Source organism: Lampetra fluviatilis, chromosome 27 (assembly GCF_964198595.1).
Source record: "Lampetra fluviatilis chromosome 27, kcLamFluv1.1, whole genome shotgun sequence".
Lineage (NCBI taxonomy): Eukaryota > Metazoa > Chordata > Hyperoartia > Petromyzontiformes > Petromyzontidae > Lampetra > Lampetra fluviatilis.
The window spans coordinates 556,355-582,373 of NC_136301.1; positions in this window are offsets into that span (position 1 = coordinate 556,355).

A 26,019-nucleotide genomic window follows, 5' to 3' on the forward strand; every position below is an offset into this window, starting at 1 on the left:
CGCTACGAAACCGGCCACCCGAGTTCGATTCTCGCTCACGGCCACCAACAACAGCGACGATTATCTGACTTTGGGCATCCCCCAGGTCGACTCATCCCCAAATGAGTCCCTGGCGCGGTGCGTAAACATCGCCACTTGGGAAACAAAGGCGGCCGGGCGTGCTGTTGGCCACTCACCCCCTCGTGTGCCTTGCCGACCTTCATAGGTGCTCGCTAACAGCACTTGCCCCAACAGCCTGTTGAGGTTACAGTGTGGGGGGGATCTTTGGCTGTGTCTTTGTCTCGCTGGTTAACACCTTAGGAGCTTCCGCGGATGTCTCTCTTGGCAGTACATCTGCACAGAGCCATGGTTCGCGTTGTCTATTTACCGGAGGGGGTTCCCTTTCAATTGAGCAAAGGCGAGGGACGGTGGGTGGGGTAGAGGGGGGGCTCTGGCGTGGCGTTGGATGAGGTTGGGGGGTGTGTGGGTGGGGGGTGGGGGGGTTCACGAGCATGGACCCTCATTGTCGCCGTAGTTTACCCGCGTGCATTGTGTCCCTCGCTAGAGGCGCCTGCACCTGCGCGCGCCGGCTAATTGCCGCGCGCGTGACGGAACACGGCCCCCCCCCCTCGATCCTTCTGCCCCCTCCGCACCCATCGCAGCCCCCTCCGGACTCACTCGCCCCCCCACCTCCCCTTTCATCTCCCTCCCCCCTATCCCACAGCCTCACTCTTTCCTCTCTCCCGGTCCTCTCTCTCTCTCTCTCCTGCACTGTGTTCCTTTTTTAGGTGGATCTCCGTTCTCCCCCCCAACTCTCCACCCATTGCTCTCTCCTCTCTCTCTGCCCGCCTCTCTCGCACCGCACTCCCGTTTGGCGATGAGCACGGTGGATCTGACGCAGCAGCCACGATACACCTGCGAGTAGCAATCCCTCAAACCTCCTCCATGGCAAGGATCACCTCGTGGGTGTGTGGGATCGACCTCAGGCTAAATCCCAAGCGAGCCGGAGCGAGGCCACGTGGCCCACTCAGACTCAGAATCTTTATTGAGACTGCAGGAGGAATCCGATGAGCTATGAAGCTCTTGTTGTCACAGATGTCCAGCAGGGGCGGGTGGTCAGCGAGTTACATCAACAGACAATACACAATTCGATATGTCGTACAAGACAGAGACGAGGTAAGCAAGTCACTATACGTAAATAAATAACGCAGATTCGTACACATTGCACAAGTACATACATTCCTGCCGATTTGTCAACACCAATTGCAATCTTGGGCAAGACATCAAAACAACAACAACAACAACAAAAGCCCCAGACCACACCAAGACAACAGACAGTCCACAAATTATATTGCCCATTAACATTGAACTACCGCCACTACCACTAACACGTGCGTAACCAGCGCGGGGAAGTATGGTCAAACAACGCCGGCAGGCTGCGCAGCGCGTTGATGCCCTCGTGCAGACAGATGTGGATTGACATAAGGAGACGCGCAAGAACGGAACAAAGCATCTGGGTGAAGACATGTCATCGTTGGAATGTGCGTACAGGTCACGTGTCGCCTGGATTGGCATTGGTGAAGTCACACGTCGTCTGCCTTGAAAGCTCACCTCTATGAACTGGCCTCCACCCCCACTTCTAGCCGCTTACCCAGCTGGCTCTGTTCATTCACTGCTTTCTACGGATGAAATGCGCCTCACAAATGTAAATTGGTATTATTATTGTGTACCAAGAACGGACCTGTCACGGCTCGGGATAGGTGTTGAATTACGTAAAAACGCAGCACGCATCTCTCACTCTCTCCCACTCAACCCCATTATCGCCAGCCTCATCGCTGGCTACAGCAACGCGTCTTTTACTAAGGGCCACGTAATTGTATAACGCTTGATCCATCTCTCTCTCACTCACTATTTCACTCTCTCGCTCCCCCCTCCCTCCCTCCGTGTCGTGCGTAACCCGCGCGTGTCACGTGGTGTCACTGCGCGCGTGCACGCGCAGTGCCTTCCGGCTGTGTGCGCGAAGGTTGTGCGCCACGCAACAAAGACAAATGTCCCCCGTGTAGCCTTCACATAATTTTGTGGCAAGTGCTGTTTGCGAGTTGCGGCTACCTATGAAGGCCGGCACAATACGCGAGGGGGTGGGTGGCCGGCACCACGCCTATGTTGTTCTTCCAGTGGCGATGTTTTCACACCGCATCAGCGAAATAAATTTAGGCTGGGTCAATCTAGCGGAGGCCCAGGACCGGTTTACATAATTGTCACTGATGTTGGCCGTGAGTGGGAATCGAACTTGGATCGCCAGGCTCGTAACTCAGTGCGCAAGCGACTGCACTATTCACATATATACTCCACGTTTATGTGCAGTATGTGCATAGTGTAGCTCACCCTCGCATATACAAACACACGCGCGCTCACATACTCACACACGCACACATTCGCACACAAACAAAAACACAGACACACACTCAAGACAACAGCCGCTATTCGTCACTTAAGTGATGGCGACGTCACATAATTGCTTGTGCCAGGCTAGGTGCACTTTGAGGCCGGTGACGTGCCCAAGGCTCGCTGTCAGGAGGCCAGGGAGCAGACCCAGGTGTCTGGGTGAAGTGAGACGGAGCTGACTGCTAAGATGCGCCCACTCACAGCCCACCCGCAATGTCGCCGTGCCGTGTGTTTACCTGGCCAGCAGCGTCTTCCACAAGCCCCCCTCCGTTGCAAATGGTGTTGTCTGGACAGCGTCGATAGCAGTAATCGGTACCACATCTACGTCTCTGTTCTCCAGCCCGTTCAGTGCCCATTTAGCAACCTGCCGCCCACTCTATCCAGCCAAACTTGAGTCTGTCAGTCTGCTCTGGCGTTCTGTGGCGGGGCATGCGAGCTGCGTGACGCGACGCAGACAATGCAACCTCAACTGCCGAAAGGAGCTCACCGATGGGACTGTGCCCATATTTTTTTGTTGTTTAAGGAACTCCGAGCTCCTTACACGACCCATGACACGAATAATCATGAACAATTAAGATAAGCAGGCAAAGTATATATCTTCGCAACTCTCCACGTAAAATATATATTTACTTCTGATTAGCACGTACGGTGCGCGATAGAAGTTCAACATACACGTGAGTTTGTTTAGATCATAGCTGATGGTGATATCGTTTGCCTATAATTTGCATGTATCGTGAATCTTCGGAATCGATATTAAAAGATGAATCGATGCTTCATTGCAGTTCCTAGTTCAGGATAGTCCGTTGATGGTGACTGGTTAACCCTCCTCCCCTCGTGCCCCAGCAACGTCACAAACTACCCACTGCCCACTCACCAAAGGTCACTCACCAACTCCCTCACCCTCACCACTGCTCACTCATCACAGGTAACTCACCAACTCCCTCACCCTCACCACTGCCCACTCACCAAAGGTAACTCACCAGCTCCCTCACCCTCACCACTGCCCACTCACCAAAGGTAACTCACCAGCTCCCTCACCCTCCCCACTCCTCACTCACCAAAGGTAACTCACCAACTCCTCACCTTCACCACTGCCCACTCACCAAAGGTCGCTCACCAGCTCCCTCACCCTCCCCACTGCCAACTCACCAAAGGTCACTCACCAACTCCCTCACCCTCCCCACTCCTCACTCACCAAAGGTAACACCAGCTCCCTCACCCTCCCCACTGCCCACTGCTCACTCACCAAAGGTAACTCACCAGCTCCCTCACCCTCACCCTCCCCACTGCCCACTCACCAAAGGTAACTCACCAGCTCCCTCACCCTCCCCACTCCTCACTCACCAAAGGTCGCTCACCAGCTCCCTCACCCTCACCATCCCCACTGCCCACTCACCAAAGGTAACTCACCAACTCCCTCACCCTCCCCACTGCCCACTCACCAAAGGTAACTCACCAGCTCCCCCAACCCGCACCCCGCACGGCCCAACCCTCTCTGCCCGGAGATCGGAAACATTCTTTCCGATCTCGACAACGGCTTTTAAAATTCTCGGGAGCGGCCAGACCAAAAGAATGCACATTTTCTGAAAACACTTCAATAAAATCAAGCTGGAGTATGCAATATATTTGAAACGAAAATGCACGTTTTATTCCAAATCAGATCCAATTAATTTCAGTGGTTTCTTAAAATCGATTTAAAGTGATATGCGATTTTATTGCATTTTATGCGATTGCGCTTGCTGATAAAGGTGTCGAGTACGTAACGTCGATCTGATTTGTAATTGACGTCACGGACAAATTACCTGCTCGCTCAACGTCAACACACAGCCAACATTTGCTGTTGAGTCAGGCCGCGTGGTCGATGGTCTCATACCAACATTGTTCTCGTCGTCGTGAACCCTCCACCACCCGACGGGAACGTCGCGCCTACCCAGATACCATTCGTACGCGACCGACGCATCGATCGAATTCTCACCACTAAAGCTGCAGCCCATTGCGACGAGTCACAATGTAGTGGAAGTTCAACGGTGGTGGTGGTGCTGGTGGTGCTGGTGGTGGTGTTGGTGGTGGTGCTGGTGGTGGTGCTGGTGCTGGTGGTGCTGGTGGTGGTGGTGGTGCTGCTGGTGGTGCTGGTGGTGCTGGTGGTGCTGGTTGTGCTGGTGGTGGTGCTTGTGGTGCTGGTGGTGGTGGTGGTGATGGTGGTGCTTGTGGTGCTGGTGGTGCTGGTGGTGGTGCTTGTGGTGCTGGTGGTGCTGGTGGTGGTGGTGCTGGTGGTGCTGGTGGTGCTGGTTGTGCTGGTGGTGGTGCTTGTGGTGCTGGTGGTGGTGGTGCTGGTGGTGGTGGTGCTGGTGGTGGTGGTGCTGGTGGCGCACTGCGCTGCAAACCCCGGCGACACGAGTTCGATTTCCGCTCTTCGCAGCCACCACGAGTATCTGAACCGGTTTCCTGGGCCTCGCCTGGATCCACTCGGCCTCAAATGGGTAGCCGGTTCGGTGGGTCGACATCGTCACCGGGGAGACGAAGGGGGCCGGGCGTGTCGCGGGCCCCCCAAGCCCTCCTGCACCCTGCTGGGTGCGCTTTCCTCGGTGCTACTCGCTCACCGCACTTGCCCCGGACAGTCTGTTGAGGCTACACGGGGGATCTTTGTCTTTGCGTGGTATTTAATCATCTGGCACGAGTCACGGCCATGAAGACTGCACCCACACTCTGGAGTTACACAGAGAGCAAGTTTCCGCTCACGTAACTTTGTTGTTGCATTCTTAAAGTCTTTCGCAATATCCCGTTATACGAACTGCAAGCTTTGGGCCGATGCCTGCGTAAAGTTCTAACTTTACACCCCCCCCCCACACCCCCCTCTGCCGGGTCTGCATAGGCTGACACCGCCGAGGTGATCCCGGCGGAGTGTCTAGGCAAAGACAGGCGTCCGCTAAGGCGGTCATACTCGTAGGAACCTCCTGGCTACACCAGCCCACAGGGGATTATTGTGTCCGTCGTGCAGGGAGGGGCTGGGTAGGGAGGGAGGGGCTGGGTGGGGAGGGGAGGGTGGGGAGGGGCTGGTCACCCCGTGGTGCCCTTCTAAAACTCAACGTTTCACCTACTCACGCCGGCTTGTGCCCGCCCTCACAGTCGGGCATATTTGCGGAATACACCACGCCGCCGTTGACCCTGGCCATTGACCGAGCAACCCAACGTTCCTACCAGCAGCTCCCTGCGCAAGAGGCGTGTGTTGTAAAGCAATCACGAATGCGAGGGATGAGCGGTGTGGTGCGCGCCGAGTGGGCGTCCGTCTGGTTGAGGGGAGACGCGTCCCGAGGCGGCGGCGAGGTCCGTGCATCGTACGGGGGCCGCGTGCTGGGGCACGAGACAGCAGGGCGAGGGACGAGCTACGGCAGACCGAGGCTGGGGGGTTTGAGACGTGGAAGGAGAGGGAGGCGAGAGGACGACTCAAGGTGGTAGACACCGCAGAGTTGATGAGAGAGAGAAAGGCTGTGGGTGTGGTTCGGCCGTGTGGAGAGACAGCAGGGAAGTGATGTGGGTCAGACGGTGGCGAGTGGTGCAAGTGGGAGGAAAGGGATGAGGGTGAAGGCGGAAGAAGGAGGCGGTGGTGGGGCGATGTGGTGCGATGGGACACGGCGACCCAGAGGGATGGCGCAGGGCAGCGTGGAGAAGGTTGGCAGGGAGAGTGGAACACCACACACGCGTGGGACACACGCGTGGCACAAGAAGAAGAATTTGGCAGCAATTTGAATTCGACGCAACACCGTGAGTTCTATAGGCACCAGCGTTACGTTTCCTTACCTTTGTGTGGCACCTAGCAGAGCTATTCAACTTTCATCTTCCGTAAAGCGGCTGATTCGTACATCACTCCCAACTGGAATGCTTGGCAGGAACCTCCTGAATCAGTCTTGAGACTCAGTGAGGGGTCCCTGGGTACACACAGCTCATCAGCGAGCCCACCACCAACATACTACTCGGCTTCCACAACACACAGCTCATCAGCGAGCCCTCCACCAACACTGCCCAACCTCCACCGTCCAATGTGCAGTGCTTAACCGGATCTGCACAACCCACAGAAGAGGCAGAAGCGAGATTCCCGAGTGGACAGAGGCGAGTCGAGGAACCGAGCGAGTGAAGCGAGTCAGAGTCACGGAACCTCGATGCGGCTGCGAGGCCGCGTGAGACGCCGGGGCGGCGTCATCTGACGTCGCTTCAGCTCATTGCAAAGATCGGTGGCTCTCCATCGTGTCGATGATAGTGACCACCACTTCAGTGCCACTGGTCCCTCCCCTCCCCCGCCTCTCCCGCTCCAGGTAACTCGCGGTATGTAAGGCAGGCTTTTGTTTCAGGTAGTGCATTTATGTTTTATCTCCGCAACGTGGCACTTATATATTCCCCGTGCACATTCCAGGATGTGTTTCTCCCTGCCTGGTGTGCTTTCCACAGCCTGCAACTCATAATGTCAATACGTTCGGTGTCATTTATGTTTTTTTACACCAAATAATGTTTTTTTTCAAATACTCTCGAATCCCTGACACGGGCCTGCCTTGCCAATTTTCTGGGATTTAAAAGATGCTCGTCGTTTCACGAGCTTGTTTTTTTGACCAGCGGATGTTTTGTTTGTGAGCGAACATCGCGTGCCATGATACTTTCTATCAATAAAATGTCTGGAATATCTTCTATCTGGGATGTATGTAGTCCATGATAAATGTGTGCAATGTCGCTACTCCGACGAGTAATTACCAGGACTTGAGATATTTTGGCCAGTGAGGTGTGTGTGGCAGGAGCGCATTCTTGGCATACGATACATGTTTGCATATCTGACCTTGATCTATTTGAATACACCTCAGGCTGGTTTTTTTGCATTATCAGAATACATGATCTTGTTTGAGGTTATGTTTAGTTTTGAAATAGACGTTTGTAAACTAGATGAGTAACTTTGCATACAATAGAACGTTGTACCCGTGGCACAACACGGGGCACAGGGAGTAAGAGTCGATTGCACAAAGGACAGTAGACAAGGGGGGGAGGGAGGCCGGAACTGAATTCCCCGAGACAGACAAAGAAGAGGGCACGGCCGAGGATGAGCAGCCGGATGAGAGGAGGAGTTGCCAGCGCAGGAAGAGTAAGAGGAGGGGAGGGAGAAGCAATGACTGTGCAAAGGTGTTGGGGATGAGACGGTGACGATGATGAAGGGGTGGGGAAGAGAGGGAGAGAAGGAGAGCAAGCAGACGTGGGCTGCACGGAGCAGCGTCTGTATTGACAGGGGGCGGGGAGGAGGGGGGGTTTCAGATTGGGGGTGGCCTCACGCCAGCCACGTGATGTACGGAAGGCTTGAGCTGATTTAAATATTAGCACTGCAGATGAAACAATTGTCTGCAACTCTACCGATTCATGACAATCTATTAATCATGAAGTGAATATAAAAACACATCACGGATGTCATGTTCGATTGGTTCCTCAAAATGGTACCATCGTGAAACTAAAGAAATTGTTTGGTGATGCTCTTGCATTGGTAGTTTACAAAAATAAACTCAACACATTCGCCAATAACATTGTGGCCTTAAAATTAAAACATATAAGGCGACGTTTCGGGCAATGTCCCTTCAAAGGGCGAAACATAAGTCTAATTTCAACAAACATATTTATCTAGATACTGCATCGTCCATTTGACGTGCCATGGAGAAGAGTCAATGCCCACGACGATGGCTATAACAACACTACGGTGCGATAACATCCCGGTTTACGCCGGCGATAGGTTCATGAAGGTTGCAACGGATATCAAAACGACGTCAATGAAATCAGTCGCCAAAATACCGTGCGTAGATAAGATGTTGTCCTCTCGAGTCCAGCGCGTGTCTCTCTGCGCGACACGAAGCTGCTCGTTTACAGCGCGAGTGGAGGCGACGGCTCAGAGACGGCGGATAACGAGACCTGAGTGTGGGGGGGTTGGGGAAGACGCAAACCGGGTGGCGGTGTTACTCAAGCGGCGGCGCGTTGACGAGACGACGACAATGGGGGGGGGAGGGAGACGTTAATCGGGGGTATCCCTCTCCTCGAGATCGATTGACAGACGCGCTGTGCCACCACGAGGGGGCCTCACTAAACACGCGAAGTAGCACGCCTCAGCGAAGGTATGGGGGTGGGGGCTCATGTTAACAATGGGGGGGGGGGGGTTACCCGGCGCGTCATCGTCCGAGCCAGCCAGCCGCATCTGTGCCCTGACTGCACGAGAGCGACTCTCTGCTGAGACACACGTGAGCCCCCCCCCCCACCCCCCCTTGGTCTCTCCCTCAGCACGTGAGCCACCTGTCCCCTCCCCTCCCTCCCCTCCCTCCCCTCCCCTCCCTCCCCTCCCCTCCATGTTAAATCCTCGCGTCTCCTGCGCTTGGCAAGCCACTTGGCTGGGGCAGCGAGGCCAGTTTAACCCCCAGCCCCCCCAGCCCCCCCAGCCCCCCCCCCCCCACACGCCGCGCCCCACTCCTTCGTAAGGTCCTGCCGCGTCGAATTCCAAGTCGCTGTTCCCTTCCGATGGCGATTCGCGTGTCTGTGGCGGGCTCGCGTTCTGTGTTGCAACCAAAATTGTTTCTTGTTCAACCACCGCGACCGCCGCCACCGCCGCCACCGCCGCCGTGTGTTTCCCACTTAACGTTGCCCATGGGGCACTGCTTAGCGGCACTGCGATATGACCCCAGCGTCACGAGCTCCAGTTGCTGGCCACTACGAACAACACCAGCAGCAGCAGCAGCAACGCGCCACTTTCTGTACACCCGATCCCGGTCTCTCCACTTGCTGACCACCAATGACCGACGCGGTGAAGTATGGTCAATCAAACACCAATGAGCAACAAAGGCATTCACGGAAGAGTCATCCAGCGATGGATTGTAACGTTGCATTATTTTAAGTGGCTGTTTTTTTATTGGCAACACCCATCAGTTCTGAAAAGGAATGTGTTAATGACTATTACTTCATACTCGAGGTTCTGTAACTCACCATAGAAGCAAAAGCACATTTGTATGTATGTTGAGCTTCTTTCGCACCGTACGAAGCCAACCGTGCTAATCGGAGGTGCGATTCGAGGCTGCTCCCAGTCTACGGTCACCGCATCATCGCGTGGCGCTTTCAGATGCGCTTCTGCGGCCGTCTGGAACGTTCTTCCTTCCGATATTAGGAAGCCACCGAAGCGATGCATTTTTAATTAACCATCTCGCTTGAAGAAACCTCAATTCTATGGAACTGCTTTTTGTGTTCAGTTTGCCGTCCTTCCTCTGCACCTCCGATGATCACGGTTGGCGACGTACGGTGCGAAAGAAGTTCAACATTCATAAAGAGACAGCGATCGTCCATCACTATGCAATCACCTCTACCACCTCCCTCGTGTAGCCACGTGGCCTCCTCCACGCGGCCCCCTCCACGTGGCCTGCTCCTGGCGTGGTCTGGCTCGTGTCCACTTTCCACGTGGACAAGATGTCCCCTGGACCTGGCATCTCTCCCCTCCTGCCACCGAGCTGAGGCGCCGGTCGCATTGCTGCTTCGAAAGTGTCAAATTAAAGAGATGTTAATATTAATAATACTTAATATACAAGTTCATATCTGGTGCACCCTGATAACCGAGTAATAACGTTGGGTTAACAGATTAACAGAATGCTCGCACGGGAGCTCACGTCTCTCACACTTGACGAGTGTTTATTTGTTTTAGTCACCGCGCTGTCGCTCTTGGCTTGGTGTCGTTGCTTTTGTGTTGAATGGTGCTGCCCTGCTTGCTGCCTTGGTTTGATGCATTTTAAAGACGCTTGGTCGTCCGCTCGTCGATGCACAGGATGATCCAGATGATGTGTGACCCCCATTTAATTATCTAAAACTTTATATATTTTTTTAAGTAAGGTTTATTTAAAGCATACATTAATATGCAATGAAAACGCATGTTAGGGGTCAATTGATTTGGGCGCCACGGTGGCGAGACGTTAACTACCTCGCCTGGTATCGAGGAGGTTGTGGGTTCGACCCTGACCCGGACGCCTGCTGCTGTATATTTGGAGTTTGCGTGTCTCTCTCCCCGTGGTCGTGTGGATTTTTCTCCACATTTAGAATCAACGTGCGTTTAGAGTATTTGGCTGCTATGAATATCCACGTGATAAGCCATTTCACCGAGCTATCATTTGTAGCCAGGTCGCTTCTGAAAAAGAGCTCTATAGTTCAGTGGGCCTTACCTGGTAAAATAAAAGAATATCGCTTTGTCGTTAATTACGATTGGGGGTCACGAGACATATGGACCACATAACCCTTGCTTGCCCCAACTGATCTCAACCCGAACTCGGACTGCGTACAGAACGGTCGCCTTTTCTCGACACAATCTCCCCACATCTTCCTCCGCTCAGCACAATGTCCCCAGATCTTCCTCCGCCCAGCACCCCTCTTCCACGTTGATGTTCATAACGGAGGGAATTCCTCGTCGCTCCCAAAATGGGAATCATCACACACGGCGAGGTTTCGAGAAAACTGGGCTACGTGATGGAAGTTAAGATTCCCTTTTAGATATAAATTATGTTAAGAGCGTAGCTCTGTGTTAAATTATATATATAATAAAATATCCCTTTGTGGAATGTTTCCTTAAATGTGTTATTTAAATTCGCAACAATAGGAGGACATTCACTGAAGTTGTCTGACGCAAGTTGTCACTCCATGTGATGTCGAGTGGGTGTTGGATGATAGATCTGAGCTGCAGCTTCAGCGCTGCGTCCCAGCAGCTGTGGATGTCGGAGTCTCGACCTCGTGGCGTCACGCGGCACGCCACCACGTGGGGGGACCACGTGGTGGGGCACCAGGCGGTCGCCCTTGAACCGCCACCCGCCGGTCACGAACCCTCCTCCTTCCTCCGCGACTGAGCTGAGATTCTGCAGGTGACACGCACAGCAACGTACACAGTGCCTGGACATATCCGGACGAGTCCATCCTCGCGGGCCAAGGTATAGCTCCAGCAAAGCTGCCTCCTATGTATCCTTGTACAGTGTATAAGGATAATGGGTTAACCAGCGACAATTACTTATTGATATACTGTAATTGGGACCACACGCACGCACCTGCTTTTGGAAACCCGACTCTCCACAGTCGGGCTATCTGCACAGAAACAGGTTTTGGCTTTGGCCTAAAGCGCCGTCGACTCCCCGCGGGTCGTCTTGCCATCGCGGACCCTCGCCTGCGAACACCTCCCTCGCTCCCATGCGTACAAGCCAGCCGACGAGCGTTTAGACGCTTCAGCTACGCCACATGTCCACGTGACGACGAGACACCTCGTTGAGCTGTCGTGTGTCAGGTGGCTTCTGACAAGGAGCTCAATAGCTCAGTGGGGTCTTACCTGGTGACATAAAAAAAAACAATAGTTTAGTTTTAACCACACGCGAAAGAAAGAAAGAAAACAGATCACCACGTTTAGCCTCTCAAGAGTGTTCGGCCACGCGCTGCTGCAGGCGAGCATCGCCGCTAGGCCGGCAGGGCGCCCCAGGGGGGGTGGGGGCATCGCAAGGGGTCGGCAACTTTCGACTCCGCGGCCGCCCGCGGCTCTCTCGCGACTGCGTCGTGACGCTGTTTGTTAAGGGCCACCTCCGTCTCGGATTCGCCACGTGGAATTGCGGCTATTTTTGTTTTTTACGCAGAATTCGCAACAAATGGCTCTTCTTGTTATTTTGGTTTCCGACCCCTGGCGCAGTGTGACCAGCAACACCAAAGACAAAGATCCCCCGTAAAGACTTAAGATATTGTTTGGGCAAGTGCTGTTCGCGAGCACCTATGAAGGCCGAAACGGCACACGAAAGGGTGGGTGGCCAACACCACGCCCGACCGCCTTTGTCTCCCTCATGGCGATGTTTTAACACATCGCCCGAGGTACTCATTCGAGGCTGAGTCGACTTATAGGAGGTCCAGGACCGGTCAAGATAATCGTCATTGGTGTGGGCCGTGAGCGGGAATCAAACTCGGGTTCGTAGCGCAGCGTGCTAACCACTACACTACCTCTGCCCACATGACCATACACACGCATGTTGAAGGAATGCCATACACAATGCTGACGTGTGGTTTACGAGTCATGCTGCGAATGAAAGTTTTTACGAATATGTTAAGTTGAACGAGCCACTCGTTGGTGGTGTGACCAGAATGACGCCCGGCCACCTTAATCTTCCCAGAGCTGATGTCCACACACACCCAGCACGAATGTTCGGCTCAGTCAGGTTCAATGAGCTGTACACGCATGGTCAGGAACATCGCCCGTTTTGTTTGACGCACAGTGCCATAACCGCTGTGGCATGGCCATTCCGCATGAGACATATCCCCCACGCAGCCTCATAGACCGCTGGGGCAAGTGCTGTTTGCGATAACCTATTAAGGTCTGAATGACGGACAGTGTGGCCAGGAAGGAAGGAGGGTGGTGGAATTGCTAACTGCAGAACCGGTTAAACGGCGCTAGCCACTGATGTTATCCGTAACTGGCCTTTGGCTGACCTCAATTTTCCGAGCAGGAAATTATTTTACAGATGGGGGAAACACCTCACCACCCCTTGCCTTAAAAACTAACTATATTTGGCAAATCTCTCCGGGAAATGCTGGTCAGCGCCGCGCGGTGAGACAGGGGAACCAAGGACATGGTTCAGGTATCACTCCTCGCCACTGACGTGAGGCGTGACCAGAGGAATTGGACATAAATGGCCCGGTTTGTAGTGCGGTGAGCTAACCAATGCCCCACCAATCCCCCCCCCCCCCCCCTACGAACCCCCTCCCCCCCGGACTGCAAGATAATTACTTTGAGTGTACTTGTAAGTGACGGAGCGATGGATCTGTATTCTCCATGTGCCCTGTTGAACGGCAATCGCGTCTCGAGACTCAGGCTCGCCGCTGGTCAAGCTCCGTCGTGTTCACGCAGCGCGTCCCATTGTTTTGTTCTGCATTCATTGCGCTCTTGTGTTTGTTTGTCTCTGTAAATTGTCCATATGCCCCCCCCCTCCATGGCGTTTTGAATTTCTTGTTTGCTTTGTAAAGCGCTCTGAGACGGTGTCTTGTGGTGGTTAGGAGAAGAAAACCCCCCTGGCAGCTCTACGTCACCCGCAAAGTCACGTGGCGAATGCCCAGCGCCACCGTGGTAGAGTGATAGAAAGTCGCGTGATGTGGCATCGTCCCACAGAGTCGGGTGAAAGTCTCTGGCACAACTCCAGCAGGTAGAGTAAATAAATATTCCTGGCACACTCCGTGACATGGTTCCGGGAAGTGTCGGAAATAATTCTGGCACCATCCACCACACCGTGAGCTCATGGTGATCCGCATATCAAACACAACTCTCATGGAACGAAACATTCAGCCACTGCAACAACACGTAAGCCTGTAAGTTAGAAGAAACACAACAGTGAACGTGGCGCTTTTACGAAACAAACGACACTGCGTAGTTTCTAGTGTGGATGACAACATCTGAAATAAATAAATGTTGCCGCTGTGTAAAAGTCGGAGTGAACTTGTCAATTTGTAACGGGTTTACATTCAATTCTGCCCGTAGTATGAACATGTACATGAATATCAGCAACCGTGGGAAGTTGGACTTAGTTGTTACATACAGTACACCGATATGTTGATGGTGATCAGAACTTGCAATCGACATCGGAATTGCAATCCACGAGAGGTCACCGGTTAGAGCTGTTGGTGTGGCTGATGAGTGACTGGGCACGTGTCTCAAATTCGCCCCCCCCCCCCCACAATCTCTGGCCACCGAGCAGTGTCAGCACATGTTACGGGACCTGTTGGCCAGTATCAAAGTGTGAGAAATAAGAGGAGGTTGCACCGTTTCTGGCCATACAACAGGTGGTGCTGAGATGACCAGACACCACCTTCAGCAAGGAATCAAGTCTGCATTCAGCACTCACAATACTCGTGGTGAGCACACATGGGCATTGTCTTTGCAGCGGATTGGCTTACACCACCAGAGACGGCCGTGCTCTCCATGGCCTCGACTCGCCAGTGGCAGAGCAGAGAACATCGCCAAAAGGCGACCGGGAGGCAGCTGTTGGCCAAAGAGAGATGTTCGCCTTGTGGCGGCGTTCTCGGGTCTGACGCTCCTGAGTCGAGGCCGCAAAGAACACGGCTGTCTCTGGTGGTGCAGTCCAATCCGTTGCAAACACAGTGCCCATATATCATTATGGGAGCATGTTTGTTCGAGTTCAACACGGTCGGTCGGCAGGTCGCGTTAAATAAACTAGGGTGGAGGTAACGCCACGCGTCTCTCTGCGCAACCCGTAACATGTTGTCGTCGCTTTGCCGCCGTTAAATAACCACGCCGCAGACGCCGAGCTCCACACCGAGCGGCACGCGTGTGTACATTCGCCGCTGTTGGTGTCATCTGTTTTGAATCCTGGAAGTCAGCGACACATCACACGTGTAATGTAGCCGAGCAATTTGCGGTCCATCCCCCACTCCACCCCGGCCACCCACCCTCCCTCCCTCCCTCCCCGTGTGTGAGCGTCAAGGTCTCGCCGTGTCGTCTTACGCGCGTTTAATCAGGCAACGCGCGCGCAGCTTGTTTGTTGTAAACGCGGAGACCTTACAAGCAGCTGCTGTCTGTGAGGAAGAAGCTGAGACGGGAGACACGGGAGGGGGGGCGGGGGGGATGGGCGCCACGAGGAGCGTCCCCACTCCCTCGCTCGGACGCTCTCGTGTCCGCGACTGATACCAATCGTGGCCTTCGGCTTACGGATCTCTGGCTGTGGAATCGTCGGAATTTGGGGGAAGGGTAATGACGAGAAGAAAGGAGGGGGTCTGCGAGGGGGTGGAGCGGGCGATGACGATGATGTCACTCGTTACCGCATGCGCTTGAAATGAAACATCATCATCATGATGATGATGAGCGGCAGCAGAAGCAGCGAGTTGCGGCTGCTGGATAGACAGATAGATAGAGCAACGCAAAAGCCAGGAGACACGGGGTTATTATATTTATTTCCACACATCACTTTCATTAACATGAATGCGCGCATGTATTAATTCTCTTTTGACATTAACATAGGACCTTTTTGACATGGCAGCTGCGTTCTTTAGCACACATAAAACAACTCATTGAACTGGGTCGTCTGTGGTCAACTTTCTTTCCATGTTTTAATGTCATCTGATAAAGAAGAAGAAGAAGAAACATTGCAAAATATTGATAATAGTTAAAATCTGTAAATGTCGCTGTTAAAATGAATGAAAATAACCCCACGTGTCCTGACTTTCTGTGAGTGGGGCACGGGTGCCTGTGGAAGCGGTGCGTACACTGGGCGAGGGGCGTTCCGCTCGCCTGGGCCTCGTGGCTGAGCCTCCAGTGACTACTAAGCAAGCAGCCAGCCGTCGGCGTGTCTACTGCTGGGTGGAATCCTGCCCAACGCCGGCGCTATTCCTCACGGTGCTGCGCTGCGACGATTCACAATTTCCTAAGCTTCAGAAGCGGCGAGCGGCGGCTGGTGGTTGTCTGGATGCAGCCGCACCACGGATGAGCACGGGTTGGCTACGCACGGTGCAAAAGAAGTCCAACATACTGACAAACAAGACGCACACAACGAATGGGGTTTCATTTGAGCAAATCGCCTGATGAAGCTGCTTGTAATCACCGGCGAAACGTCGAACTCCGATTGTAAATGTCGTGGCTTTGCTCTCCAACACACAAGCGGTGCTGCTGCTGTTGTCGTCACGTGACAAACCTTACTAATGGCCGTGTCGGGTGGTGGTGGGTTGACGACACATTTATATTTTCGCGATCTAACCCAACCACCCTCCCCCCCTTTATTGTGAATAATGTGTGAATAATAACACAGGTACATTGGCTCACTGGGCAAAGTGAAACGATCCACGCACGGGCAGGGACAATTTAGTGACGCAGGTATATCACGGGTTGGGTGACTTAAGACAAATATGACCACACCGCAGTTCCTCGGGAACTGGCGGTGTTTTTGTTGTTGCATAAGGCTTGAGGAGGCTGAGAGAGCATGGTGTGCGTAAGTGTACACGTGTCATTGTGCGCGTGGGAACTCTGCGCAGGTGTTGGGGCATTGAAGACAAAATTACCACTTTGCAGTTCTTCAGGAACCGGTGGTTTTGCATGATGCTTGAGGGGGCTGAGAGCATTCGGTACACACACGCGCACACACACGCACACACACACATACACGCACACACACACGCACACACACACACGCACACACACACATACGCACACATACATACACATACACGCACACACACACACTGACACACACACACACACACGGACACACACACACACGGACACACACACGCACACATACATATACACACGGACACACACACGCACACGCACACACACACACACGCACACACGCACACACACACGCGCACACACACGCACACACACACACACGCACACACACACGCGCACACACACACACACGCACATACACACGCGCACACACACACACGCACACACACACACGTACACACACACACGCACACATACATACAGATACACGCACACACGCACACACACACGCGATTGTACACATGGTGGTGCGAGTCGTTGTAGCTCTGGGCAACTATTGGCCAAGTCTGATGGAGTGGCTGCCAAAAGTGCGACAGCGGTGATGGGATGGTGATGGTGGGGAGGATGTCAATGGTGGGGAGGGTGTCGATGGTGGTGGGGGGCGGTGGGGGCGGGGTTAGAGTTGTGGGGTGAGGGTGGGGGGCGGGAGAGGAGGCGGGGGCGAGTGCATTAGGTGATGTTGATGTGCATCGTGAACTCGCGGCGGATGAGATCGGGACCCGATACCCCTCGTCTATCTGATGAGAAGATCGCGCGCAGCGCTGAGACCCGGGAACACAAAACCCGCACGGGGCTCATCATTCAGTCACCACCACGGCACGCAGGGGACCCGGCCCCCGCGGCGGGGGGCGAGGGGGGCGGATTTGAACCCACGGAGAATTGTTCATCACGCACGCACACTGTCTGGGAATAGAGTCCAGACAGTATGAGATCATTGGGACACTTTTAACAAGTTTTTTTTCTTCGTAATTGTATATTTTGTTGTTGTTATTTATAAATTGCGCGTTTTAAAGTACTGTGTTTGTAATTGTGTCTGTTGTTGTAGCGATAAGTCAATACATATTGAAGTCTGTGTCTCTCTCCTGTTGCCCTGGGTGAAGAGTGGTGCTTGCCCAATGCTGGCCCAGCCGGCCTCAACAACTCCACAATCGGCAAAGAAGACTGCAGGGCCCAATGACAGAGGCAGCCAGTGGACAACCCACGTCGGTGACTCAAGACAGAATGACCGCTTTGCAGTTCTTCAGGAACTGGTGGTTTTGCACAATGCTTGAGAAGGCAGATAGACAAGACAACGCAGAGTCGTCGCCCCTCAATACAATGGCCCTTTAAAACTGAATGATCGATACACAGGCAAGGATCAACGACGCTAGTCAATTCTGGTTAGTTGACCAATTTGCGTTGTTGCCCTGCGCTGTGCCCACAGGCGAGTCTTCACATCAGCTGCTGTGAAACGAATATTCTGACCACTTTCAGAGCCATCACGACCCCCCCCCGTCCCCTCTGTACCCCCCCTCCTCATCCCTCCACCACGGCCGTCGACTTCATCTCTCCATCATCACCCATACATCCCGGCCGCGTGCCACTTGGCCCACGACGACACCATGAATGTTTGATGGGCCAGAGCCGTGGCGCCATTGTCCCAGCCGAGTCCTGAGGTCCCAGCGCCTGGAGCCGGGGCCATGGCGGCGCGTTTAATGCGGGGGCCGCCTACCCCCACCAACTACCCCCACCAACAACCCCCACCGCCTACCCCCACCAACTACCCCCACCAACTACCCCCACCAACTACCCCCACCGCCTACCCCCGCCGCCTACCCCCACCAACTACCCCCACCAACAACCCCCACCGCCTACCCCCACCAACTACCCCCACCAACTACCCCCACCAACAACCCCCACCGCCTACCCCCACCAACTACCCCCACCAACTACCCCCACCAACAACCCCCACCGCCTACCCCCACCAACTACCCCCACCAACTACCCCCACCAACTACCCCCACACATCTACCCCCACCAACTACCCCCACCAACTACCCCCGCCGCCTACCCCCACCAACTACCCCCACCAACTACCCCCACCAACTACCCCCACCAACTACCCCCACCAACTACCCCCACCAACAACCCCCACCGCCTACCCCCACCGCCTACCCCCACCAACTACCCCCACCAACTACCCCCACCAACTACCCCCACCAACTACCCCCGCCGCCTACCCCCACCAACTACCCCCACCAACTACCCCCACCAACAACCCCCACCAACTACCCCCACCAACTACCCCCACCAACTACCCCCACCAACTACCCCCACCAACTACCCCCACCAACAACCCCCACCGCCTACCCCCACCGCCTACCCCCACCAACTACCCCCACCAACTACCCCCACCAACTACCCCCACCAACTACCCCCACCAACTACCCCCGCCGCCTACCCCCACCAACTACCCCCACCAACTACCCCCACCAACAACCCCCACCAACTACCCCCACCAACTACCCCCACCAACTACCCCCACCAACTACCCCCACCAACTACCCCCACCAACTACCCCCACCAACTACCCCCGCCGCCTACCCCCACCAACTACCCCCACCAACTACCCCCGCCAACTACCCCCACCAACTACCCCCACCAACTACCCCCACCAACTACCCCCACCAACTACCCCCACCAACTACCCCCGCCGCCTACCCCCACCAACTACCCCCGCCAACTACCCCCACCAACTACCCCCACCAACTACCCCCACCAACTACCCCCACCAACAACCCCCGCCGCCTACCCCCACCAACTACCCCCACCAACTACCCCCACCAACTACCCCCACCAACTACCCCCACCAACAACCCCCACCAACTACCCCCACCAACGACCCCCAACGCCTACCCCCACCAACTACCCCCACCAACTACCCCCACCAACGACCCCCACCGCCTACCCCCACCAACTACCCCCACCAACTACCCCCACCAACTACCCCCACCAACTACCCCCACCAACGACCCCCAACGCCTACCCCCACCAACTACCCCCACCAACTACCCCCACCAACGACCCCCAACGCCTACCCCCACCAACTACCCCCACCAACTACCCCCACCAACTACCCCCACCAACTACCCCCACCAACGACCCCCAACGCCTACCCCCACCAACTACCCCCACCGCCTACCCCCACCAACTACCCCCACCAACTACCCCCACCAACTACCCCCACCAACTACCCCCACCAACAACCCCCACCGCCTACCCCCACCGCCTACCCCCACCGCCTACCCCCACCAACTACCCCCACCAACTACCCCCACCAACTACCCCCACCAACTACCCCCACCAACTACCCCCACCAACTACCCCCACCAACGACCCCCAACGCCTACCCCCACCAACTACCCCCACCGCCTACCCCCACCAACTACCCCCACCAACTACCCCCACCGCCTACCCCCACCAACTACCCCCACCAACTACCCCCACCAACTACCCCCACCAACTACCCCCACCAACGACCCCCACCAACGACCCCCAACGCCTACCCCCACCAACTACCCCCACCAACTACCCCCACCAACTACCCCCACCAACTACCCCCACCGCCTACCCCCACCAACTACCCCCACCAACTACCCCCACCAACTACCCCCACCAACGACCCCCCACCAACAACCCCCACCGCCTACCCCCACCGCCTACCCCCACCAACTACCCCCACCGCCTACCCCCACCAACTACCCCCACCGCCTACCCCCACCAACTACCCCCACCGCCTACCCCCACCAACTACCCCCACCAACTACCCCCCACCAACTACCCCCACCGCCTACCCCCACCAACTACCCCCACCGCCTACCCCCACCAACTACCCCCACCAACTACCCCCACCAACTACCCCCACCAACTACCCCCACCAACAACCCCCACCGCCTACCCCCACCGCCTACCCCCACCAACTACCCCCACCGCCTACCCCCACCAACTACCCCCACCGCCTACCCCCACCAACTACCCCCACCGCCTACCCCCACCAACTACCCCCACCAACTACCCCCACCAACTACCCCCACCGCCTACCCCCACCAACTACCCCCACCGCCTACCCCCACCAACTACCCCCACCGCCTACCCCCACCAACTACCCCCACCAACTACCCCCACCGCCTACCCCCACCAACTACCCCCACCGCCTACCCCCACCAACTACCCCCACCAACTACCCCCACCAACTACCCCCACCAACTACCCCCACCAACTACCCCCACCAACTACCCCCACCAACTACCCCCACCAACTACCCCCACCAACTACCCCCACCAACTACCCCCACCAACTACCCCCACCGCCTACCCCCACCGCCTACCCCCACCAACTACCCCCACCGCCTACCCCACCGCCTACCCCCACCAACTACCCCCACCAACTACCCCCACCGCCTACCCCCACCAACTACCCCCACCAACTACCCCCACCAACTACCCCCCACCAACTACCCCCACCGCCTACCCCCACCGCCTACCCCCACCAACTACCCCCACCAACTACCCCCACCGCCTACCCCCACCAACTACCCCCACCAACTACCCCACCAACTACCCCCACCAACTACCCCCACCAACTACCCCCACCAACTACCCCCACCAACTACCCCCACCGCCTACCCCCACCAACTACCCCCACCAACTACCCCCACCAACTACCCCCCACCCGCCTACCCCCACCAACTACCCCCACCGCCTACCCCCACCAACTACCCCCCACCAACTACCCCCCACCAACTACCCCCACCAACTACCCCCACCAACTACCCCCACCAACTACCCCCACCAACTACCCCCACCAACTACCCCCACCAACTACCCCCACCGCCTACCCCCACCAACTACCCCCACCGCCTACCCCCACCAACTACCCCCACCAACTACCCCCACCAACTACCCCCACCGCCTACCCCCACCAACTACCCCCACCAACTACCCCCACCGCCTACCCCCACCCGCCTACCCCCACCAACTACCCCACCAACTACCCCCACCGCCTACCCCCACCAACTACCCCCACCAACTACCCCCACCAACTACCCCCACCGCCTACCCCCACCAACTACCCCCACCGCCTACCCCCACCAACTACCCCCACCAACTACCCCCACCACCGCCTACCCCCGCCGCCTACCCCCACCAACTACCCCCACCAACTACCCCCCACCAACTACCCCCACCAACTACCCCCACCGCCTACCCCCACCGCCTACCCCCGCCGCCTACCCCCACCAACTACCCCCACCAACTACCCCCACCAACTACCCCCACCAACTACCCCCAACGCCTACCCCCACCAACTACCCCCAACGCCTACCCCTGCCGCCTACCCCCACCGCCTACCCCCACCGCCTACCCCCACCGCCTACCCCCACCAACTACCCCCAACGCCTACCCCCACCGCCTACCCCCACCGCCTACCCCCACCGCCTACCCCCACCAACTACCCCCAACGCCTACCCCCAACGCCTACCCCCGCCGCCTACCCCCACCAACTACCCCCACCAACTACCCCCAACGCCTACCCCCGCCGCCTACCCCCCACCAACTACCCCCACCGCCTACCCCCCACCGCCTACCCCCACCGCCTACCCCCACCAACTACCCCCACCAACTACCCCCACCAACTACCCCCACCGCCTACCCCCACCGCCTACCCCCACCAACTACCCCCACCAACTACCCCCACCAACTACCCCCACCAACTACCCCCACCGCCTACCCCCACCGCCTACCCCCACCGCCTACCCCCACCGCCTACCCCCACCGCCTACCCCCACCGCCTACCCCCACCAACTACCCCCACCAACTACCCCCACCAACTACCCCCAACGCCTACCCCCACCAACTACCCCCACCGCCTACCCCCACCGCCTACCCCCACCGCCTACCCCCGCCGCCTACCCCCACCGCCTACCCCCACCAACTACCCCCACCAACTACCCCCAACGCCTACCCCCACCAACTACCCCCACCGCCTACCCCCACCGCCTACCCCCACCGCCTACCCCCGCCGCCTACCCCCACCGCCTACCCGCACCGCCTACCCCCACCAACTACCCCCACCGCCTACCCCCAACGCCTACCCCCACCGCCTACCCCCATCGCCTACCCCCGCCACCTACCCCTACCACTTACCCCCACCGCCTACCCCCACCAACTACCTTATCACCAAGCCCCATCAGCACTCCCATCACCACTCCCTCCGCCTACCTCATCACTGAACCCCATCACCAAGTGGGGATTGTTTTACCAATTGATGAAGGGGCGCTCAGGATCGGTTCAGTTACCACTCGCCACTCGCGTTGGCCATGGCCGGGAGTCAAACTCAGGTCGCCGGGTTCGTTCAGCTCAGTGCACTCAATACCGCGCCACTCCCACCTGGCCCCCGCTTGGCTGTATGGGTGGTATAGATAGTCGTGATAATGTACAGCCCTTGGTCAATCCACTGCTGGATGAAGGCCTCCCCACTCCACGTGGGTGACGCGGTTTGTTGTTGGGATTGCCGCGGTGGCTAGGAGATGTTAACTTCCTCGCCTGGTGTGCAGGAGGTCGTGGGTTCGGTCCCGACCCTGACGCCTGCTGCTGTCTATTTGGAGTTTGCGTGTCTTTCTCTCATCATCATCACGGTGGCTAGGAGATGTTAACTTCCTCGCCTGGTGTACAGGAGGTCGTGGGTTCGGTCCCGACCCTGACGATGCCTGCTGTGTATTTGGAGTTTGCGGTGCGTCTCTTTCCCCGTGGTCGCGTGGATTTTTCTCTGGGTCCTCCGGTTTTCCCCTCCACGTTTAGAATCAACATCACGCGCTTGGCGTATTTTATCTGCTGTAAATGTCCACATCGTGAGCAACTTCGTTGAGCTATTATTTGTGGCCAGGCCGCTTCTGAAAAAGAGCTACATAGCTCAATGTGCTTTACCTGGTAAAATACAATAAAAAAAATAGTTTAGTTTAAAATAGTTGAGGAGCGCACGTCAGTTCTGCTGTTCGGTGGGTGGTCTGAGCACGCAGCAACATAATTATGGGTGCAGCAGGAAAAACTCAAGTGATATAATCACAAAAATGTATTCTGTCTCGAGCATAATCCGTCCAACTCAGGAGATGGAATCACACAGCGTTGTAGACTTCAGGGCCGATCCAACCACCCCATCCACCTCCTTCCCATACCCCCCCCACACCACCGTGCCCCCCCCGCCTTCCCCCGGGTAGGCAGCAACGCGGGGGGCCCTGGGGGGCAGCATCGCGCTCGGCGGCGTGGAAAATATGACGGAGTCGGAGCGCGCGTGTGTGTGTGTGCGTGTGTGTGTACGTGTGCGTGCGTGTGCGTCTGTGTGTGCGTGTGCGTGTGTGCGTGTGTGCGTGTGTGCGTGTGTGTGCGTGTGTGCGTGTGTATGTGTGTGCGTGCGTGTGTGTGTGTGTGCGTGTGCATGTGTGTGCGTGCGTGTGTGCGTGTGTGCGCGTGCGTGTGTGCGTGTGCGTGCGTGTGTGTGTGTGCGTGTGTGCGTATGTGTGTGCGTGTGTGTGTGCGTGTGTGTGCAATTATGCGCATTTGCGTGAGAGAGACAAGGTGGGGTTTGTGGGGGGGGTGGAAAGAGGTTGAGGGTGTGAGGGGCTGAGTGGGGTGGATATTTGTGTAGCAATGCGCGCGTGTGCGTGTGTGTGAGAGAGGTCTACGCGTATGGACAGCATCAGTAGCAAATTGATGTCGGAAGCTGCCCTAAGCACCCCCAGCTCCTCGCCCCCACCCCCCTTAGGTTGACGTAGCCTCGACTGAGTGTAAAGGCTGTAATGTGGAAATATTCTTCTTCTTCTCTGCACCGAGGAGACAAAGGCGGCCGGGCACGGAGCTCCATCGCCACGCTAAGCCCCCTTCTCACGTTCCGCGCAGTCCCTTCGAAGGCGCTTGCTCGGTACTAACAGCACTTGTCCTAACAGCCTGTTAGAGGCTACACGGGGGAGCTTTTGTTTCGTGTGCCAGTGAATGAGAGAGTCCCTGTGTGTGTGTGAGTGTCAGCAAGTAGGTTAGAGAGTGGGTGGGTGGGGAGCGGCAGTGTAGCGCTTAGCACTACACTGCATTATGAACCCGGCGACCCGAGTTCGATTCCCGCTCACGGCCAAGATCAGTGATGATTATCTGAACCGATCATGGGCCTCCCCTGGTGTGGTGTGTAACATCACCACTGGGAAGACAAAGGCGGCCGGGCGTTGTGTTGGCCAATCAGCCCCTCGTCTGCCGTACTGGCCTACGTGGGTGTTTGCAAACAGCCCCTGGCCCAAGTCTGTTCAGGCTATACTGGGGATCTTTGTCTTTGTACGTGAGATAGTCCCCGTTGGAGATCCCCTGTGCTCTGTGCGTCGTGTAGGTGAGAGTGTGTGTGTGCTATGTTAGTCTATCAGTGTGTGTGGTGTGTGTGGGTGAGAGGTTGTGTGTGTGTGATGTTAGTCTATCAGTGTGTGTGGTGTGTGTGGGTGAGAGCGTGTGTGTGTGTGATGTTAGTCTATCAGTGTGTGTGGTGTGTGGGTGAGAGTGTGTGTGTGCTATGTTAGTCTATCAGTGTGTGTGGTGTGTGTGGGTGAGAGGTTGTGTGTGTGGGTGTGTGTGGTGTGTGTGGTGTGTGTGGGTGAGAGTGTGTGTGTGAGTGAATGAGTGTCTGTGTTCTGTGGGCGTGTGTGAGTGAGTGAAAGAGAGTCTGTGCTGTGTGGGTGGGTGGGAGGTGGTGTGTGTGGGCGTGATATTGAATAAGAAAGTGTCTGTCTCATGAGTGCGAGAGAGAGGGATTCTGTGAGTGTGAGTGAATGAGTGAGTCCCTGTGTCGTGTGGCAAGAGAGGGAGTGTGACCGACTGCATAATTGGGCTGCAGCTACAGAGTGACTGTATTCGCATGCCAGTACATATATTGCAAATATAGAGACAAAGATCCCCCGTATATCCCTTTGGCAGACTGTTGCGGCAAGTGCTGGACATCTGTGCAATACCAGACATCGGTTCCCTTCACGACGGATGAAGACACAATATCAATACAGATATTCTGAAACATTCTGATATTCCGATTCTGCTGTTCGCAAGCACCTCTGAAGGCCGGCAACGGCACACGAAGGGGTGGGTGGGTAACACCACGCCCGGACGCCTTTGTCTCCCCGGTGCTGATGTCTAACACTCATTGAAGGCTGTGTCCACCGAGCAGATGCCCAGGACACGTTCAGATATTCATTCATGGAGGGGGGGGGGGGGGGTGAAGTCACGGTGGGGGGGGGGGGGGTCAAGTCACGGTGGGGGGGGGGGGGTCAAGTCACGGTGGGGGAGGGGGGGGGTGGAGTCACGGTGGGGGGGGGGGGGGTCACGGGTGGGGCAGGGGGGGGGTCAAGTCACGGGTGGGGGTTGGAGTCACGGGTGGGGGAAGGGGGTCAAGTCACGGGTGGGGGAGGGGGGTGGAGTCACGGTTGGGGGAGGGGGGGGTCACCGGTAGGGGAGGGGGGG